This window comes from Saimiri boliviensis, chromosome 3 (genome assembly GCF_048565385.1).
Source record: "Saimiri boliviensis isolate mSaiBol1 chromosome 3, mSaiBol1.pri, whole genome shotgun sequence".
Classification (NCBI taxonomy): domain Eukaryota; kingdom Metazoa; phylum Chordata; class Mammalia; order Primates; family Cebidae; genus Saimiri; species Saimiri boliviensis.
Genome location: NC_133451.1, coordinates 132,478,749 through 132,494,884, shown reverse-complemented (window position 1 = coordinate 132,494,884; position 16,136 = coordinate 132,478,749). Strand labels below are relative to the sequence as shown.

Below are 16,136 nucleotides of genomic sequence, written 5' to 3'. Positions count from 1 at the left end.
ATCAGGAATAAAGAGAGGAATTACATAATGATAAAGGGATCAATCCTTCAAGACATAACACTCTTTAACATGTATGTGCCTAACAGCAGAGTGTCAAGATGTGTGAGGAAGAAACTGATAGAACTACAAGAAGATATAGATGAATCCACCATTATAGTTGGAAACTATAACACCTATCAGTAATGAATAGATGCAGCAGGCAGAAAATTAGTAAAAATAGAACTGGACCCAAGGGTACCATCAGTTAATTGGATATAATTGACATTTATAGATGACTGTATTCAACAACAACACAATATACATTCTTCTTGAGATCACACAGAATATTACATAGACCACATTCTGGCCCCTTAATATATTTTACAAATAAAGAAATAGAAGTTATACAACGTCTACTTTCAGACCAAAATGAAATTAAAGTAAAAGTCGGTAAAAGAAAGATAGCTGGAGAATCCCCAAATAATTCTATATTAAACAATACACTTCTAAATAATACATGGGTCAAAGAAGAAGTCTGAACATAAATTTTAAAATGTTTTAAAAATGAAAGTGCAACTAATCAAAATTTCTAGATGCAGCAATAGAACTCCTTAGAGGGAAATTTATAACATTAAATGCACGTGTTAGAAAAGAAGAAAGATATAAAATCAATAGTTTAAATTTCTAACTTAGGAAACTAAAAATGAATAACATAAAATCTGATGTAAGCAGGGGAAAAGAAGTAATAAAAATTGGACCAGAAAGAAATGAAATTGAAAACAGAAAATCAAGAGTGAGAAAAATTAATGAAACCAAATGGTGTGTTTTTTGTTGTTTATTTGTTTGTTTTTAAGATCAGTAATATCAATTAGCCTCTAGACAGGACAACTGAGAAAAAAAGATTATACAAAATACTAATATAAAAAATGAAAGAGGCACTATCACTACAGATCTCATGGAGATGAAAATGATTAAAAATAGAGTCATACATTGAATAAGTCTGCATCTATGAATTTGATTATCTATATTAAATGAACTAATTCCTTGAAAAATACAGTTTGTATTTTTCACAATAAAGAAATAGACAATTGAATAAACCTATGTCTGTTAAAAATTAAATCAATAATTAATAATTTTCTGAAATAGGAAGTACCAGGCCCATATAAGTTTACTGCTGAATTCTACCAAATGTTTAAGGAAGATATTATACCATTGACAACAGAATCCAAGGGAGTACTTGTTAACTCTTTTTATAAGCAGCATTACTCTATCACTAAAAACAAAAAGACATTACAAGAACAAGAAAACTACAGATCAATATTTCTCATGAACATAGACACAAAAATCATTAACAAAATACTAGCAAATAAAACTCAATAATGTCTAAAAATAATTACACACCACAACTAAATGAGATTTGTTTCAAGTGGCAAGGATAGTTCAGCATTCAAAAATCAATTAATGTGATTCATCACATCAATAGACTAAAGAAAAACCACATAATCATATCATTGGTGCAGAAAAAGCATTTGACAAAATTCAACATTCATTCATGATAGCAATTATAAGCAAATTTAGGTTGGGGGAACTCCCTCAATAGATAAAGAATGTCTACAAAACATCTGTAGCTAATGTCATACTTACTGTGAGAAACTAGAAGCTGTGTTGCTAAGATCAGGAACAAAGCAAGAATGTTCTCTCTCACTACTTCTTTGAAATGTAATAGTGGAATTCCTAGCTAATGCAATGATACAAGAAATGGAAATTAAAGGCATACATATTAGGAAGGAAGAAATAAAACTGTCTTTGTTTGCAGATAACTGTCTATATAGAAAAATCTATATGACCTGGCAAAATAAACACCTGGAATTAATAAATAATTATGGCAAGACTGCAGAATTCAAGGTGGATGTACAAAAGTCAGTTGTTTTCTGTGTAACAGCATTGAACAAAAATAATTTGCAGTTAAAAGTACTACTACCATCAAATGAAACACTTAGGTATAAATCTAATAAAAATGTATTCTCTCTCTCTCTCTCTCTCTCTCTCTCTCTCTCTCTCTCTCTCTCTTCTCTTAGAGAGAAAAGAACATAGCACTGATGAAAGAAATCAAAGAACTAAATAAATGGGGAGATAATCCATGTTCATGTGTAGGAAGACTCAATATTGTCAGGATGTCAGTTAATACCAATTTGATTGATAGATTCAGTGCAACCTGAATCAGAATCCCAGTCAGTTATTAGTTGTGGATATTAACAAACTTATTTTAAAGTTTGTGTGGAGAGAAAAAATATCTAAACATGGATGAACCTGGAAACCATCATTCTCAGCAAACTGACACAAGAGCAGAAAATCAAACACCGCATATTCTCACTCATAGGCGGGTGTTGAACAATGAGAACACATGGACACAGGGAGGGGAGCACTACACACTGGGGTCCATTGGGGGGAAGTGGGGGAAGGACGGGGGTGGGGAGGTGGGAAGAGATAGCATGGGGAGAAATGACAGATACAGGTGAGGGGAAGGAAGGCAGCAAACCACACTGCCATGTGTGTACCTATGCAACAATCTTGCATGTTCTTCACATGTACCCCCAAACCTAAAATGCAATAAAAAAGGAAAGAATTGTCAACACAATATTAAAGTAGATGAACAGTCAGAGGGCTCATACTATTTGACTTTAAGAATACCTTGCTGCAGAGTTACAGTAATAAAGACAGAGCTGTATTGGTAAAACAGTAGACAAACAGATTATATCAGAACAGAATAGAGAGTCCAGAAATAGACTCATATAAGTGTGGTCAACTGATCATGACAAAGAAACAAAGACAATATAATGGGTAAAGATAGTCTGTTTAATACATGGTGCTAGAACAACTAAATATTTAAAACCAAAAAAAAAAAAAAAGACTCTGACATATATCTTATGCCCTTTATATAAATTAATTCAAAAGTAAGTGTAGAACTAAATGCAAAGCACAAACTATAAAATTCCTAGACAATAACATATTAGAAAATCTAGATGACTTTGGGTATGTTGATTACTTTAGGATAGAACACCAAAGGCATGATCTATGAAAGAAATACTTGCTAAGCTGGATTTTATTAAAAATATTTTCTGCTCTGTGAAATACAGTTGAGAGAATGAAAGGACAAACCACAGATTATGAGAAAATATTTGCAAAAGACATATCTAATAAAGGCTTTTATCTAAAATATGCAAAGAACTCATAAAACTCAACAATAGAAAATTAATAACCTGAAGAAAAATAGGCCAAAGACTTGAATAGACATCTCACTGAAGAAGATATATTGCAAAGAAGCAAATAAAAAGTTTTTCCACATCATATTTCCACAATGAGATATCACTACATGCTTATTAGAATGTCCAATATCCAGAACATTGATGACACCAAATACTGGTGAAGATATGATGCAGTAGAAACTCTCTGCTGGTTGTAGTGCAAAATGGCACAGCCAATTTGGAAAACAGTTTGGCAGTTCTTGTATAATTGAACAGACTTTTATAGTATGATCCAGCAATCATGCTCCTTAGCATTTATCCAAATAATTTGAAAATATGTCTATACAAAAACCTGAACCTGGGTATTCATAGAAGTTTTGTTCATAATTGCCAGAACTTGTAAACAATCGAGATGTTCTTCAGTAGGTGAATGGCTACTGTGGTACATCCAGACAAAGGAATGTTATTCAGCACTAAAAAGAAATGAACTATCAAGCCATGAAAAGACATGGAGGAAACTTTATTGTGTAATACTAAGTGAGAAAAGCAATTTGAAAAGGCTACATTCTGTATGATTCCAATTATGTGACATTCTGGAAAAGGAAAAACTAGGGAGACAGCAGAAAATCAGTGATTGTCAGAGGCTGAGGGACAGAAGGATGAACAGGAGAAACACAGATAATTTTAAGGCAGTGAGCCAAGATCATGCCACTGCCCTCCAACCTGGGCAACAGAGCGAGACTCCATCTCAAAAACATAAACAAGCAAACAAAAGTGAAAATAAAAACTAAGAACTGTATGAGTCACATAAATAAGTAGAATATTTGTCTTGTTATTTGGCTAAAGATACAACCATACTTACAAGTAGCAAAATATTTGGAAGATGAATATTCTTATTAATGAAATGTCAAGGAACTATGATGCTTGAGAGTTGAAGTGTCAGAGGAGAAATGAGCTTGTTGAAATTCCATAGAATGAAAATAGAACAGGCAAATAGGTACCCAGTGCTACAATTATTGGGTGGAATTCTGAGTGTCTGGAAAGATCGTAGACCATAAATAACAGTGATAGGAAAGAGGTAGTTGTATTAATTATATATTACTGCATTTACTCTTTTTCCCTAAAACTGTGGCTTTAAACAGCTATTTCATTTCTCATGAGTGTGTGAGTTTCTTTAACTATCTTTCTTAGGTTCACTTAGAGGTCTGTTTCTGTCAGTAAGTTAGCTGGGAGCTGGGATGGCTGGGTCTCTCTCCTGTGTGCGTGTATGGGTGTGTGCTTCCCAAGAAGGCTAGACTGGATTTCACAGTCTTAGAACAGTGTTCTACCAGAGGAAGCCCCAGTGCACAAGTGTTTATCATTTCGTTTGTATTACATTTGCTCATGACCTGTTGCTCAAATTAAATTACATGGCCATAACCTGAATCATGAAGGGAATTACATGCAGGCATAAATAACAGGAGTCATGATTTATTCTGAGCCATTATTGTTAACGTCTATTGTGGTCTGTCCTCTGGCCCCAATGATTCAGGTGAAGATACACATGTTACACCCCGCCACCCCACCAGCTAACACCCTTAAAGTCTCATTCAATCAACAAGTTCAAGATCCATGATTTCATCACGGACTACATGCAGATGAAGCTTTTTGGCTAAAGCTCCTCCTTACCCGGAGAACTGTGAAATAAAAAATAACATAGTTTTCCCCTGTTCTCCCATGTACAATACCCAACATAAATAGGTAAAAGGCACAGAATAACCTCAATAATTCAATTCAATAATTTAATAACAGAAACAGGAGGCACATAGAATTCCCTGGTCCACAGTACGGCTGAAATCTAGCCATTGTATACTCCAGGGGTAGAAAATGTTCACTAACTGGGATATCATACTTTCTGGAAGTTTTCCTAATTCATTGCTCTCTGCTGCACTTAGTCCTGTTTTTTGGGTCTTTTCAAAAAGAACTGGTCCATGCTTTCAATGAGTAGCTTTCTCACTTGTTTATTTACCATAAAAATTTCATTTTAAACTATTTGTATACATTTTAGTTCTAGCAGATTTAGCTCCCTTAAAACTTTTGTGGATTTTTTAATGGTTTTATATGGGGTTCATTCCATGTCCCCAAAGCCACATCCAAAACTTTTTCAAGAGAATCTTTTGCTTTCTAAAGTATCCTTGTGACAATGCCTTAATATTTTTTAAACCCTTTTCTTTTTGTCTAATTGCAGGGATCTCCTCAGCCAAAGCCTCACATCTTCCCAAGGTCTTAACAAAGGGTTTTGTAGAAACATCTTTGATCCAGTCTTTACTCTGAAGCCATTTCTTAACTGTGCCAGGTGGAGGAAATACTAAAGATGTGAAACACTAAATCTTCCAAAACAGCGTGTCCTAGCTTTTTTATGTATCCTCTAAATTGTACTTGCAAATTGAACAGGTCTCTCTTTAGCTCAGTTCTTTCCTGTACCTTCTCATAAGCATCTAAAAGACACAAATTGACACTTCTGTCTCAAAATGTTCTCAGCCAGATTGACAAAGTTCACTAAGTACATTCCCAATCTTTCAATTTGTTACAGGTGACGGTTATGCCAGTGTTTTCATTAACACAACACGTGAGTTTCCATTTTTACTGTGTCCAGTAGCCGTTTCTGCTGCCTTTTTGGCTTCTGTTAACTGTTTGCGATTTTTCTGAACTTTGCTAATAGTCTCTGTGAGGATTTCTTTATCCTCTATTGTCTGGTCTCTAAGCCAGTGCCAAATGGTTGGAACAGCCAATCACATGGCCGAGCCCAGACCCAATGCAGAAGGCGAGAAGGCAAGAGTGTGGGTACTGGGAGATGTGATTTATTATAGAACATGAGTGTAACAATCTACCATATGACCTATGTCAACAGGTACGCTTTCTATTAAGTAGTAAGAAGTGGGAATCTTAAAAGAAGACTCTAGAAAAGGAGTGTCTTTAGAAGTAAGACAGTTTTGAGGAATTATAAAGATTAGGCAATAAGAATTCGGGAAAAGTTTAAGGATGAAGAAAAGAGTGTGAGAGATTGTCGACATGGATTTTCGAAGACCTAACAGGAGTTGGTGTAAGAGTCATATGGGGTTAAGAGGAACAGAGATAGGCCAGGCCCAGTGGCTCACGCCTGTAATCCCACCACTTTGGGTGGCTGAGGCGGGCGGATCACAAGGTCAGGAGTTCAAGACCAGCCTGACCAACATGATGAAACCTCGTCTCTACTAAAAATATAAAAATTAGCTGGGTGTGGTGGTGTACACCTGTAGTCCCAGCTACCTGGAAGCTAAGGCAGGAGAATTGCTTGAACCTGGGAGGCGGAGGTTGCAGTGAGCCAAGACTGTGCCACTGCAGTCCAGTTTGGGCGGCAGACCAATACTCCGTCTCAAAAAAAGAAAGAAAAAAAAAAAAAAAAAAAAAGAGGAATAGGGATGAGGCAGAGGGAGACAAAACAGGTTTCAGGGGTTTGCACTTTGGATCAAGAAGGGATGAGAAGGAGATAGCTTTATTCTGTGCCAATCTGGTAGGACTAATTTTGTTTTGGGTATATTTTACTTTAGCCGGAAAACATATTGCCAAAAATTTGTGAAAATCCCAAACAAGATAATACAATTAGCATCCCTCTATATGCCTGTGTAGGAACACCACTCAGGTTATTTCCGGCAGTGTTTACCAGAAAATATGAGCTGACATCCAAGAGAATGCACTGATTTCACAAAAAAAAAAAAAAGATAATGAAACAAATTGGGTTACCTACTTTATTCACTGACATAGAGTTTGCCTAGATAGATTTAAGATGCTCTTTTTTGCAACGTCAAATATATGTCAGAGAAATATGGTGGAAAAATCAGTGTTTTAAAACATTTAGATTTTGTTTTTGAAATATGAGGCTTTAGACTATTGAAATAGCTAACTCTAGACTTCATAGTTTTTCAAATATAAATGCTTTTCTAAACTGTCCTACTTTTTCCATATATAAAAGTTTTTCCATGCATAAAAGCTTTCCAGAATCTCCCCCAAATTACACTGCAAAAGCCTCTTAAAGGGAATGCTGTGTTGATTTAATTTTCTTTTTGTTTTATTAATATAGTCACCCCAGTTAGAAAAATAAAGTTTGAGACAGTTGGACTTTGCAGACCAGTGCAAAGTCATGGTCTGAGAGAGAAGGTAGTATTCTATCTTTCCAGAAGAGGCATATCTCCTAGCTGAATAATCCGAGGCTGAAATATTAAATCCGTAATGAATGTGAGGAAGACCCACAAAATAAATTATCATAATTAATGCAATATTTCTAAGTATTAAATTATTTATAATGTAGGAATTATAAATATATTAGTGATTACTTAGCTTAATTACATTAAATAAACCTTTAATAAGCAAAAACAATTTCTTCAGTGCAAAAATTCATCTGAATCATTGGCCTTATGCAAACAGTGGATATGAGTATTACATCTTTGTCAGTTTGGATGTGGAAATAAGCCTTTTAGTGGCTTTAATTCTATTTACCATATTTTAATATTTGCAATTCTATAATCTCATTTTCTTTTGTATATTTCACTTTTAACCTTTGATTTTAAAAGTTGCTAGAAATTGATGTTCTCCCTGAGATAAATTAAGACACTCACTAGTAATCTTGAGAGAAAATCAGCCAAATCTTCACTGGTAAAATAGAGATAAGAGTTATTTTATTACCTTGTGATTATGCTACAAGATGAAAGAGATACTAGGCATCACATCTTTTCCAAAGGTAAAGGTTTAGAATTGTAATAAATGACTAGTTAATAACCCACTTTTTGAGATTAATATCCAGGCTAGGATAATGTTAGAGAGGTTTTTAATATTGCAGCATTAACATAATAAATTTATATTTAGTAGAAAACAGATATCTAAAGAGAAGTAGATCTCAGATTTCTGTAACACAATAGCACTTTGACATTTAATGTTTCAGCTATTTGTAAGTGGAGTGACCCAGAAGAAACTTAATGAGATGTAATTTAAATTCTTCTGAAGCTCAAGTTTGAAATAAGTTGATGTTGTGTGAGAAGGAGAATTGGGTCAGCTAGTGGACTAATTAAGTAGTCAGCATTTATTTCTTAACACAGCTTGGTTGTTACTTTATTGAGAACTTTAAAAAAGCTAATTAGGACACTGCAAGTGGCATTAAACTTTCCATGCTTAGACTTTTGTGAACTTACATTGAATGTGCTGTATTTTCTGATCCTTAATGACTTTAATCAGATTTTTACATGCCCTGACCTCTGAAGCATCCATTATTCACTCAAATCATTTTATTAAATATGTCAGACCTACACACAGTTATACAGCATATTAAAACAAATATCCTGATAATGCGATATCCAGTTCAAGGCATAAAACATTACCAATAAGATTGAGATGTCTTGAGTTTCTTCCATTATTGTATGCCTCCCATGTAACTCATATCTCAAATTTGATATGTATCATTTCTGTAAATTCCATTGCATTTTTACTACTCATATGGTTTGCTCTACAAAGAGTATATAGTTTTTTAAACTTATGCAAACAAATTGTTTACCTTCTATAACTTGGTTTTTCCTTACTCAAGGATATGTCTTTAAAATCTTTCAGCACTTAATATTTGTAGTTATTCATCATCATTTTCACTGCTGAGTATTATTTCATTATATAGTCCAGTGTGTGGTGGTTTGTTGATGTGTGTTTTTGTTGTTTGGGTAGTACAAGCAATGCAGCCGTGACTATTCTTTTAAATATCTCCTTGCATTCATTCCTAAGTGTTTCAGAGCACAGGCCTGAGAAAGAAATTATTGCTGGTGTGCACTTCTTTAAGTCTACAGGATATTGCCCAGCTGTTCTCCAAAATGGTTGGACCAATTCACATACCTTCTATCAGTATATGACATCTTGTTTTTATACGTTATTCATTCTTGGTATTATTCGACTTTTCGCTTTGCCTATTTGTAGATACGGCAGGGTACCTCAATTGGTCTTAATGAGCATTTCCCTGATTTATAGTGTAGATGAGCATCTTCTAATTTTTTAATTAAGCCTTCTGAGTCCCTTTTAAATGCCATGTCTCATGTTGTTCTTAATTTTATATTGAGTTGTCTGTCTTTTATAGTTCTTTAGATATCCACAATTCAAATTCATTTTCACTTACATTGGACACAAATACCTTGATCAATGCTGTGGTTTCCCTCTTTATTTTCTTTATGGTATCTTTTTATATAAACTTCTAAAGTATATGAATTTTAAATATTTTTCTTTATGGTTTCTACTTCTTGTGTCTTGCTTAGGCTAATTTTTCCAACCTTCAGTTTACAATGATATTGACTTATATTTTCTTCCATTTTAAAAAGTTTTTATTTTTAGATTTAGTGTTTAGCCTACCTATAATTTTTTTTTTTTTTTTTTTTTTTTTTGTGTGTGTGTGTGTGTGTGTGTGTGTAAGGCTGAGATCCAACTTGCTTTTTTCCTTATGGTTAATAAATTGTCACAGAAGCTTCTAACTGAAGAGTCTACTTTCTTTTCACTTTGCTGAAATGCAACCTCTATTTTAAACATTTTCTAGTTGTGAATTTGCTTCTAAGTTCTGTGTACTCTATTGATCTAATAGTTGAAAGTGTCTCTACTATTCTTGATCTATTGCTTTTTTAAAATAAATGTTTAATTCATTAATTGTTATAATAATAACAGTGACTATAATTTATAAATCACTTATTTTTCCAGCTGCGTGTTAACTCATAGGTGAGTGTGTCTACATTTGTATTTGAGGAGAGAAAAGAGTAGAAGATTAAGTAACTTGGGAAATATATGCAACTAGTAAGTGATGTAAGAAAGATTTAAATCTCTGTCCACCTGACTCTTGCAGTCTTATTATTTCAATAATACTTCTGAAATTAAAACAAGAATAGCTAAAGTATATTAAACTCTATGTATCAACCTTTAAAAAATTATTTTCAAGAATAATTTCATTTAATCCATACAAATAATATACCTTATTAAATCTATTTTATAGAAACTATCATAATATCATTTTTACAGTATGAAAATGATCATACAATGCGCCCAAAGTCATAAAGCTATTGTTCCCAGTAATACTTGATTTTATTGTATACTTTTACGGTGCACAATATGATGTTTTGGAATACACAAATTTTCACATATCCTTGTCAAGTCTATTCAAATTTTTATTGGATATTCTTTTTCTGTGATCTTGCACAAGTTATTTAGACACTTTTATTTCCTCATCAGTTAGTTCTCAAACTAGTAACAAATTATGGCACTTACATGTTTTTATTTTCTTTTTTTGGAGAGTTAAAAAGGTTAAAACTGTTTTATGCCCAAAGTTAGGGCTTAATAAAAGATAGCTTTTATTATACATTTTTAAATAGAGCTTGATATCGTTATGATATTGTCTTTCTATACATGAAAATGATAAATCTGTTTATTTGTTTTTCATAATATCTTCCAATAAAGTTCATAACTTTCTCTATATATCTTATGTTAGATTTTATTCTTAGGTGCAACTATTTCTATTCTTTTAGTGGTTGTGTTTAGTATTTTAACAGGAATTTTTATTTCAGCAATTGGTATAATCGTAGGTGACAATTGATTTTCTCCTTATTTCGAAGATAATACTCTACTGTCTTCCAAATCCCTGGTTGCAGTTAACACATCTGCTGTCATTATAATTCAAATTCCTTTATAGTCGTTCTTCCTTTTCTATTTGATTACTCTCACATTCATCTATTTTCCTTGACAAACACTATCTGAAGTAGGCTTTTTGGAAGTCAATTTATTGAGTTTTGTTTTTTTTCAAATTTAAAATATTCTTTTCATCAATTCTAGAAAAGTTTCAGCTTTCTTTTTAAATATTACCTGTCTCCTATTCTCTATTTTCTCCTGAAACAACTCCAACCAGTTGTGTAATGTTATCTGTTTCCCTGCTCGCTTTAATGATTCTGAGTAATTCTCTGTAAAATATCTATTTTAATAATTACCTGCCATGGTGATCTAATATAATGCTTAAATTTATCCACTGGATTTTTATGTTTAATAGTTAAATTTATTATTTTGGAGATTATTTTTCTTTAAAATTTAACTGAATATTTTATAGTTTCTCACTATATGCTCATATTTTCAATGTCTTATTTACTCTTTAAAGACTTAAAATATTTTACATTATGCATCTGAAATGTAATTTTGCTTTTTTTGTTAATTCCTGTTGATCTCTGTCTCTTTATTGTGTGTGTGTGTGATTGTGTGTGTATGTATCTTTTTTTCTTTTTAAAAAAGTTTTGAGTTAATAGTTGGGTCCCATTAATCTGTTGGAATCCCAGGGGTCCTGATTGGAGGGTACATTTTGGTTTAGGGAGCATATGCGTTCATTTGCTTTTGTTTAGTGATTAGAGTTCAATTCAAAATTACTTTCAATTAATGTGTAGAGTTGAGTTTTTACAACATGTAAATTGAAATTGAAAAGCGGTAGGTTTTGTGGCCTAAGGGATGAATTTTTAGTATTCCTAGGGATGATTTTTTTTTTTCCACTCAGAGAAGAGTCCAGTAAGAGATTTTCTTTTTTTTTAAATTTCATCCCCTTGCCGGCTGACCGTCTTTTCACAATTCTGTCCTATGTTCTCACACTGAGGAGTATCCAAAGTCTTTCTCTTTCCCGCCCCCCGAGCCATTAATACTCCAGGTTCTAGGTCAAACTGAAAAGTAATTGTCGCAAGGACAGTGTTCCATGTCCGCCTAACATTTTTGTTTTCCCTCTATTATTTTGGGTGTTTTCCTTGTGATCTCAGTCTTGCATATATAGAACATTATATTACAGAAAAAAGAATTTTGGGGATATTGAGCCAGTCAGATTGCTCACAAAGAAAATCAACCCAGTGTGCTATGAAAATACTGAAAAAATCCTAATAAAGTATTATACATTTTTGGACCCCTGTTTGGGAATATTAAAAAACAAATATCATCAGGTGTCTCAAACTATTATTTAAAATTTTAGTATGAGCAGAATCACAAATTCTTGTACTAATAAGCTTGAATACTGTTGAATGGCAAAAGGAGTGGCCAATAATTGAATCTTCAAATAGAAATGAATCTTTGGTTTCAGCAGTAAGGTGTCAACTTAGAAAAAACAACAGCCAAAACCAAAACCAGTTTACATCTACTTCCTCGTATATTTTTTTTTCTTTTAATCTAACTCTGTCTTGAACTTTATTTTTGAAGGTCTCAGGTTACTCAATCTCCATTGGAAACATCGCTAAGGCAGCGTGCCTCAGCATTTTATAACTAAAGTTGCGGAGTCCTAAAAATGTTAAGTCAATTATCTAAGGCTATAGTGGATAGTATATGGTATTTTAACAGATATAAAATGCCTGTTAAAATACTTCAAGCAATTTTATTTTAACAGGTATAAAAAATGCCTGTTGAAATACTTCAAGCAATTCTCTGCCTGAATATTTAACTATTAGAAACACACAAATATCCTCTGTAGTCTGTATTCAGGTATGTGGTTGTGTCTGCCAATGATAAAGTTGAGATTAGGTATATTTTGGTATATTTCTATATTCAGTAGTTTTGCATAAGGTATTCCATTTATTTATCCTGTATAATTTCTGGATGTTATTTTAGAATTTTTATTATATATTTGGGGTATGTTATAGTAATAACTGGAAGAAACATTGAGCAGAAACAGAACTAAAATTGAGACTTACTTATTTTGGGGTGAAATATTTAAAAAAATAATTTGCTCCTTTTAAAAAATGTATCTGTTTTTAGCATTCACCTTCCTCTGCAGCTTCATTGCTGACCCAGGTATGAAGTGGCAGAAAGTACATTGGAGCTCTGCTGTGACGAACGCTGAGAAGGCAGCAAAGATTTGATTTGCAATCAAACTAGTTTGGTTTTAAGTATTCTAAAAACTGTTGTGAAGGGAAAGATCTACCTGAATGGGAGCTCTTTTTCAAAAAACTAATTTCAATATGTCCCTTACATTTTTTCCAGAATAATGTGGACATAAGCACATAAGACTTATATAACTAAAAAATGGTTTTTGTTTAGTACCAGAGCAATGCTGAAAGTAACAAACGTGTATATGAGTCCATCAGTACCCCAAAAATGTTACGTTTATGAAAATTAAAAAGCATATTGTAGCTATCTAGAGTATCAAAATCATAAGACTTTGCTTAAATACTTGATGTAAATATGGTGATTGAATTAGGCAGGCTCCCGCTATGTCCCATTTCATTTTGTAGTGGATGTAGAAATACAGTTGTGAGCATAATATACAGGTAAAATTCAAGATTCTTAAAATGTCCTGGATGCATAATGAAATTCTTATATCAATACTTATCTTCATTTAACTTGTTACTTAGAATTGCTTTCTCGTGACTCGTTAAGGGAAAAGGTATAGCAAAGATTAAATTCACAAATTATAAATACCTATTAATAAAGTTCTAGATGGATTCTTTATTCTATTTGGAAGCATATCATATGGTAGCATACAAGCATACACACACATGCACATGCACACACACACACTACAACAGGTTTATATATTAAAATATAATAAAATAATTTTAAATAAAAAGTTAGAGAGATTATTTTCCCTAATGCCTTTTGACCTAGAAATTCTATCACTACTATGGATTATTTTTTATCGTCTATTGAAATATGTTTTCAGGTTTTCTTGTGTGACATTTTCTAGTTACTCCTAGATGGCTTGGGTTCAAATTTCAGCCCTACTGTCACTATCTGATCTGTGTTAACTTGGGAAACTTATCTGTCTGCATTTTGGTTATTGGGAACATTAAATGACTTTATATATGTAAGCCCTTACATAGTTCTTGGCACATAATTTTATGTATAAGTTTTACTTGTTACTTAAAAGAATAATTGTTGTAGAGATCAGACCTCTTGTCCTTTTCCTCAAAGCATTTTTTAAAATTGCATTCAATTAAATGGTAGATTTTGATCGTACAGTTATACAGCAATAATACATAATACATCATACTAACTTACCTTACGGGAAATATTATTTTGTGAAAGTACTATATAATTTGACAAATAATTTGGCAAAATCCTATCAAATCAGTATATAGCTACATTTGGTCCAATGATGTTTATTATTTTTTGAGAGCATGAGATGTGTTTAGTAAAAGAAAGGTATACTTATACACAAATATAGTTTTCTGTCTTCCTCATTAATATTCATGTTGTCTTAGACATTCTACAGGATTCACATTCATAAAACTCCATTCTTGTCTGGTTACATCGCTGCTTTTTTTTTTTTCTTTTTTTATCAGATTACCCTAGAAGGATTTATTTCACAGAGTAGACTAGCAATTTCATTCATATATTGATCTGCAGGCATCTTTTAGTTTTCCTAACTTTGGTGCTGACTTACTTTGTATTATTCACATTGATAAAAGATCCATTGTTATCCTTATTGAAGTATGACATATACCTTAACTTTGTTCTTAAAGGTTTTGAAATCAGAACATGAGCTTTGATTCACTGATAAAGTTTTTAGAAGCTCGGGTTCTCCCCAGCTTGTTTGTTTTCATGACATAATCTCTTAAGGAGTGGGCAACTATCTAGTGGCTCCGAAAACCTGGATAGTTTACAATTTCAGTATTGATTTTTGCTCCTGCTTTATTTTCTCCAGTGGCATTTAACTTAGACACCTTAAAATTGACAATTCTGCAATATACACTGTGATTTACATACAAAAGTGCATGTGTTCTCTAGAACAGGATGTTCATTCATATAGATACCTTCAAAATGATGACTAACTGAATTCATATGTGCCTATTTTCGTGATCACATGCAGCAGAAATAACTTATGGTGTAAGCATATTATCAATATTTTCCCTTGAAATTAACTTTCATCTACTCATTCCAATTTTCTCCAGGTTTCTCTGTCATAGAAATTAAACAGCTATTAGAATTCTAATTTCCACAGAGATTTGTGCTCTCTTTCCCAAATGCCTCCTTTTCAGCTGTCCATGTGCTGTCCACTTGGTTTCTCCCTCTCAATAGTTGAGCTCCATCTTCTGGCCTTTACTAATGAATAATTGTGGCCTTTCTATTTTTAATTTGCCTTGTTGCAGCTATGGTGGTATATTGAGAATATGCTATGAATAATTATAGAAAAAATGGAAAATCACTGAATATTGATGTTATCTAACTTGCAATATATTTTCTCATATTTCTTATTGTCTAAGAACCGCAGAGTAAAACAGAGAATTAGGGGAATTATTCACATAATTTATGGGCTTTTTAAAAGCCCATCTATTATCAAAAAGGAAGAATTGTGAGCTGCGTTAAGAGTTTAATTATATGCATTGATCAAATACATCAGCTAATGATTCAATTTCTCAATTTTCATTGCACAGATACCATTAATTGCACAGATCCCATGTTAATGGTATACTATATAGTTTATTTTTGTTAGAAGTACAGTAGAACTGCAAAACTAAGGAGAAATGTTTTCACAAAGTGAAAAGTTCCAAGAGTGAATAGAGTAAAATTCTTACAAAAAGAATTGCTTTCTCACCTAGAAGAATCCAAAAGAATCAATCCAAAAGCTCATAGAACTGATAAGGGGATTTGGTAAGATCACTAGATATAAAATTATGATTTGAAAGTCAATGGTACTATCAACATCTAAAATAAAAAATATAAAGAAAAATTATCTGATAGTAATGTAAGTAAAATATAAAATAGGGATAAATCTAATGCATGAAAGATGTGAATTAAAGTGTGAAACTACTGAGAATCATTAAACAGTTCTGAGTCAATAGTAATTGGCTATAAAGTTAATGTGGTGAATATTAATCTCTGCCAATTAGTTTGTATTTCCATCTTATCCTAAGCAAAATCCTAAAGAAAAAA

The 16,136-nt window shown here is 32.6% G+C and overlaps 1 protein-coding gene across 6 annotated transcripts in view; it reads left to right on the top strand.

Moving 5' to 3' along the window:
* The window catches only part of GRIA2 (glutamate ionotropic receptor AMPA type subunit 2), a 144,841-nt gene that overhangs the window by 55,317 nt on the left and 73,388 nt on the right, over nucleotides 1-16,136 (top strand). The gene's annotated exons all lie outside the window — the stretch shown is intronic.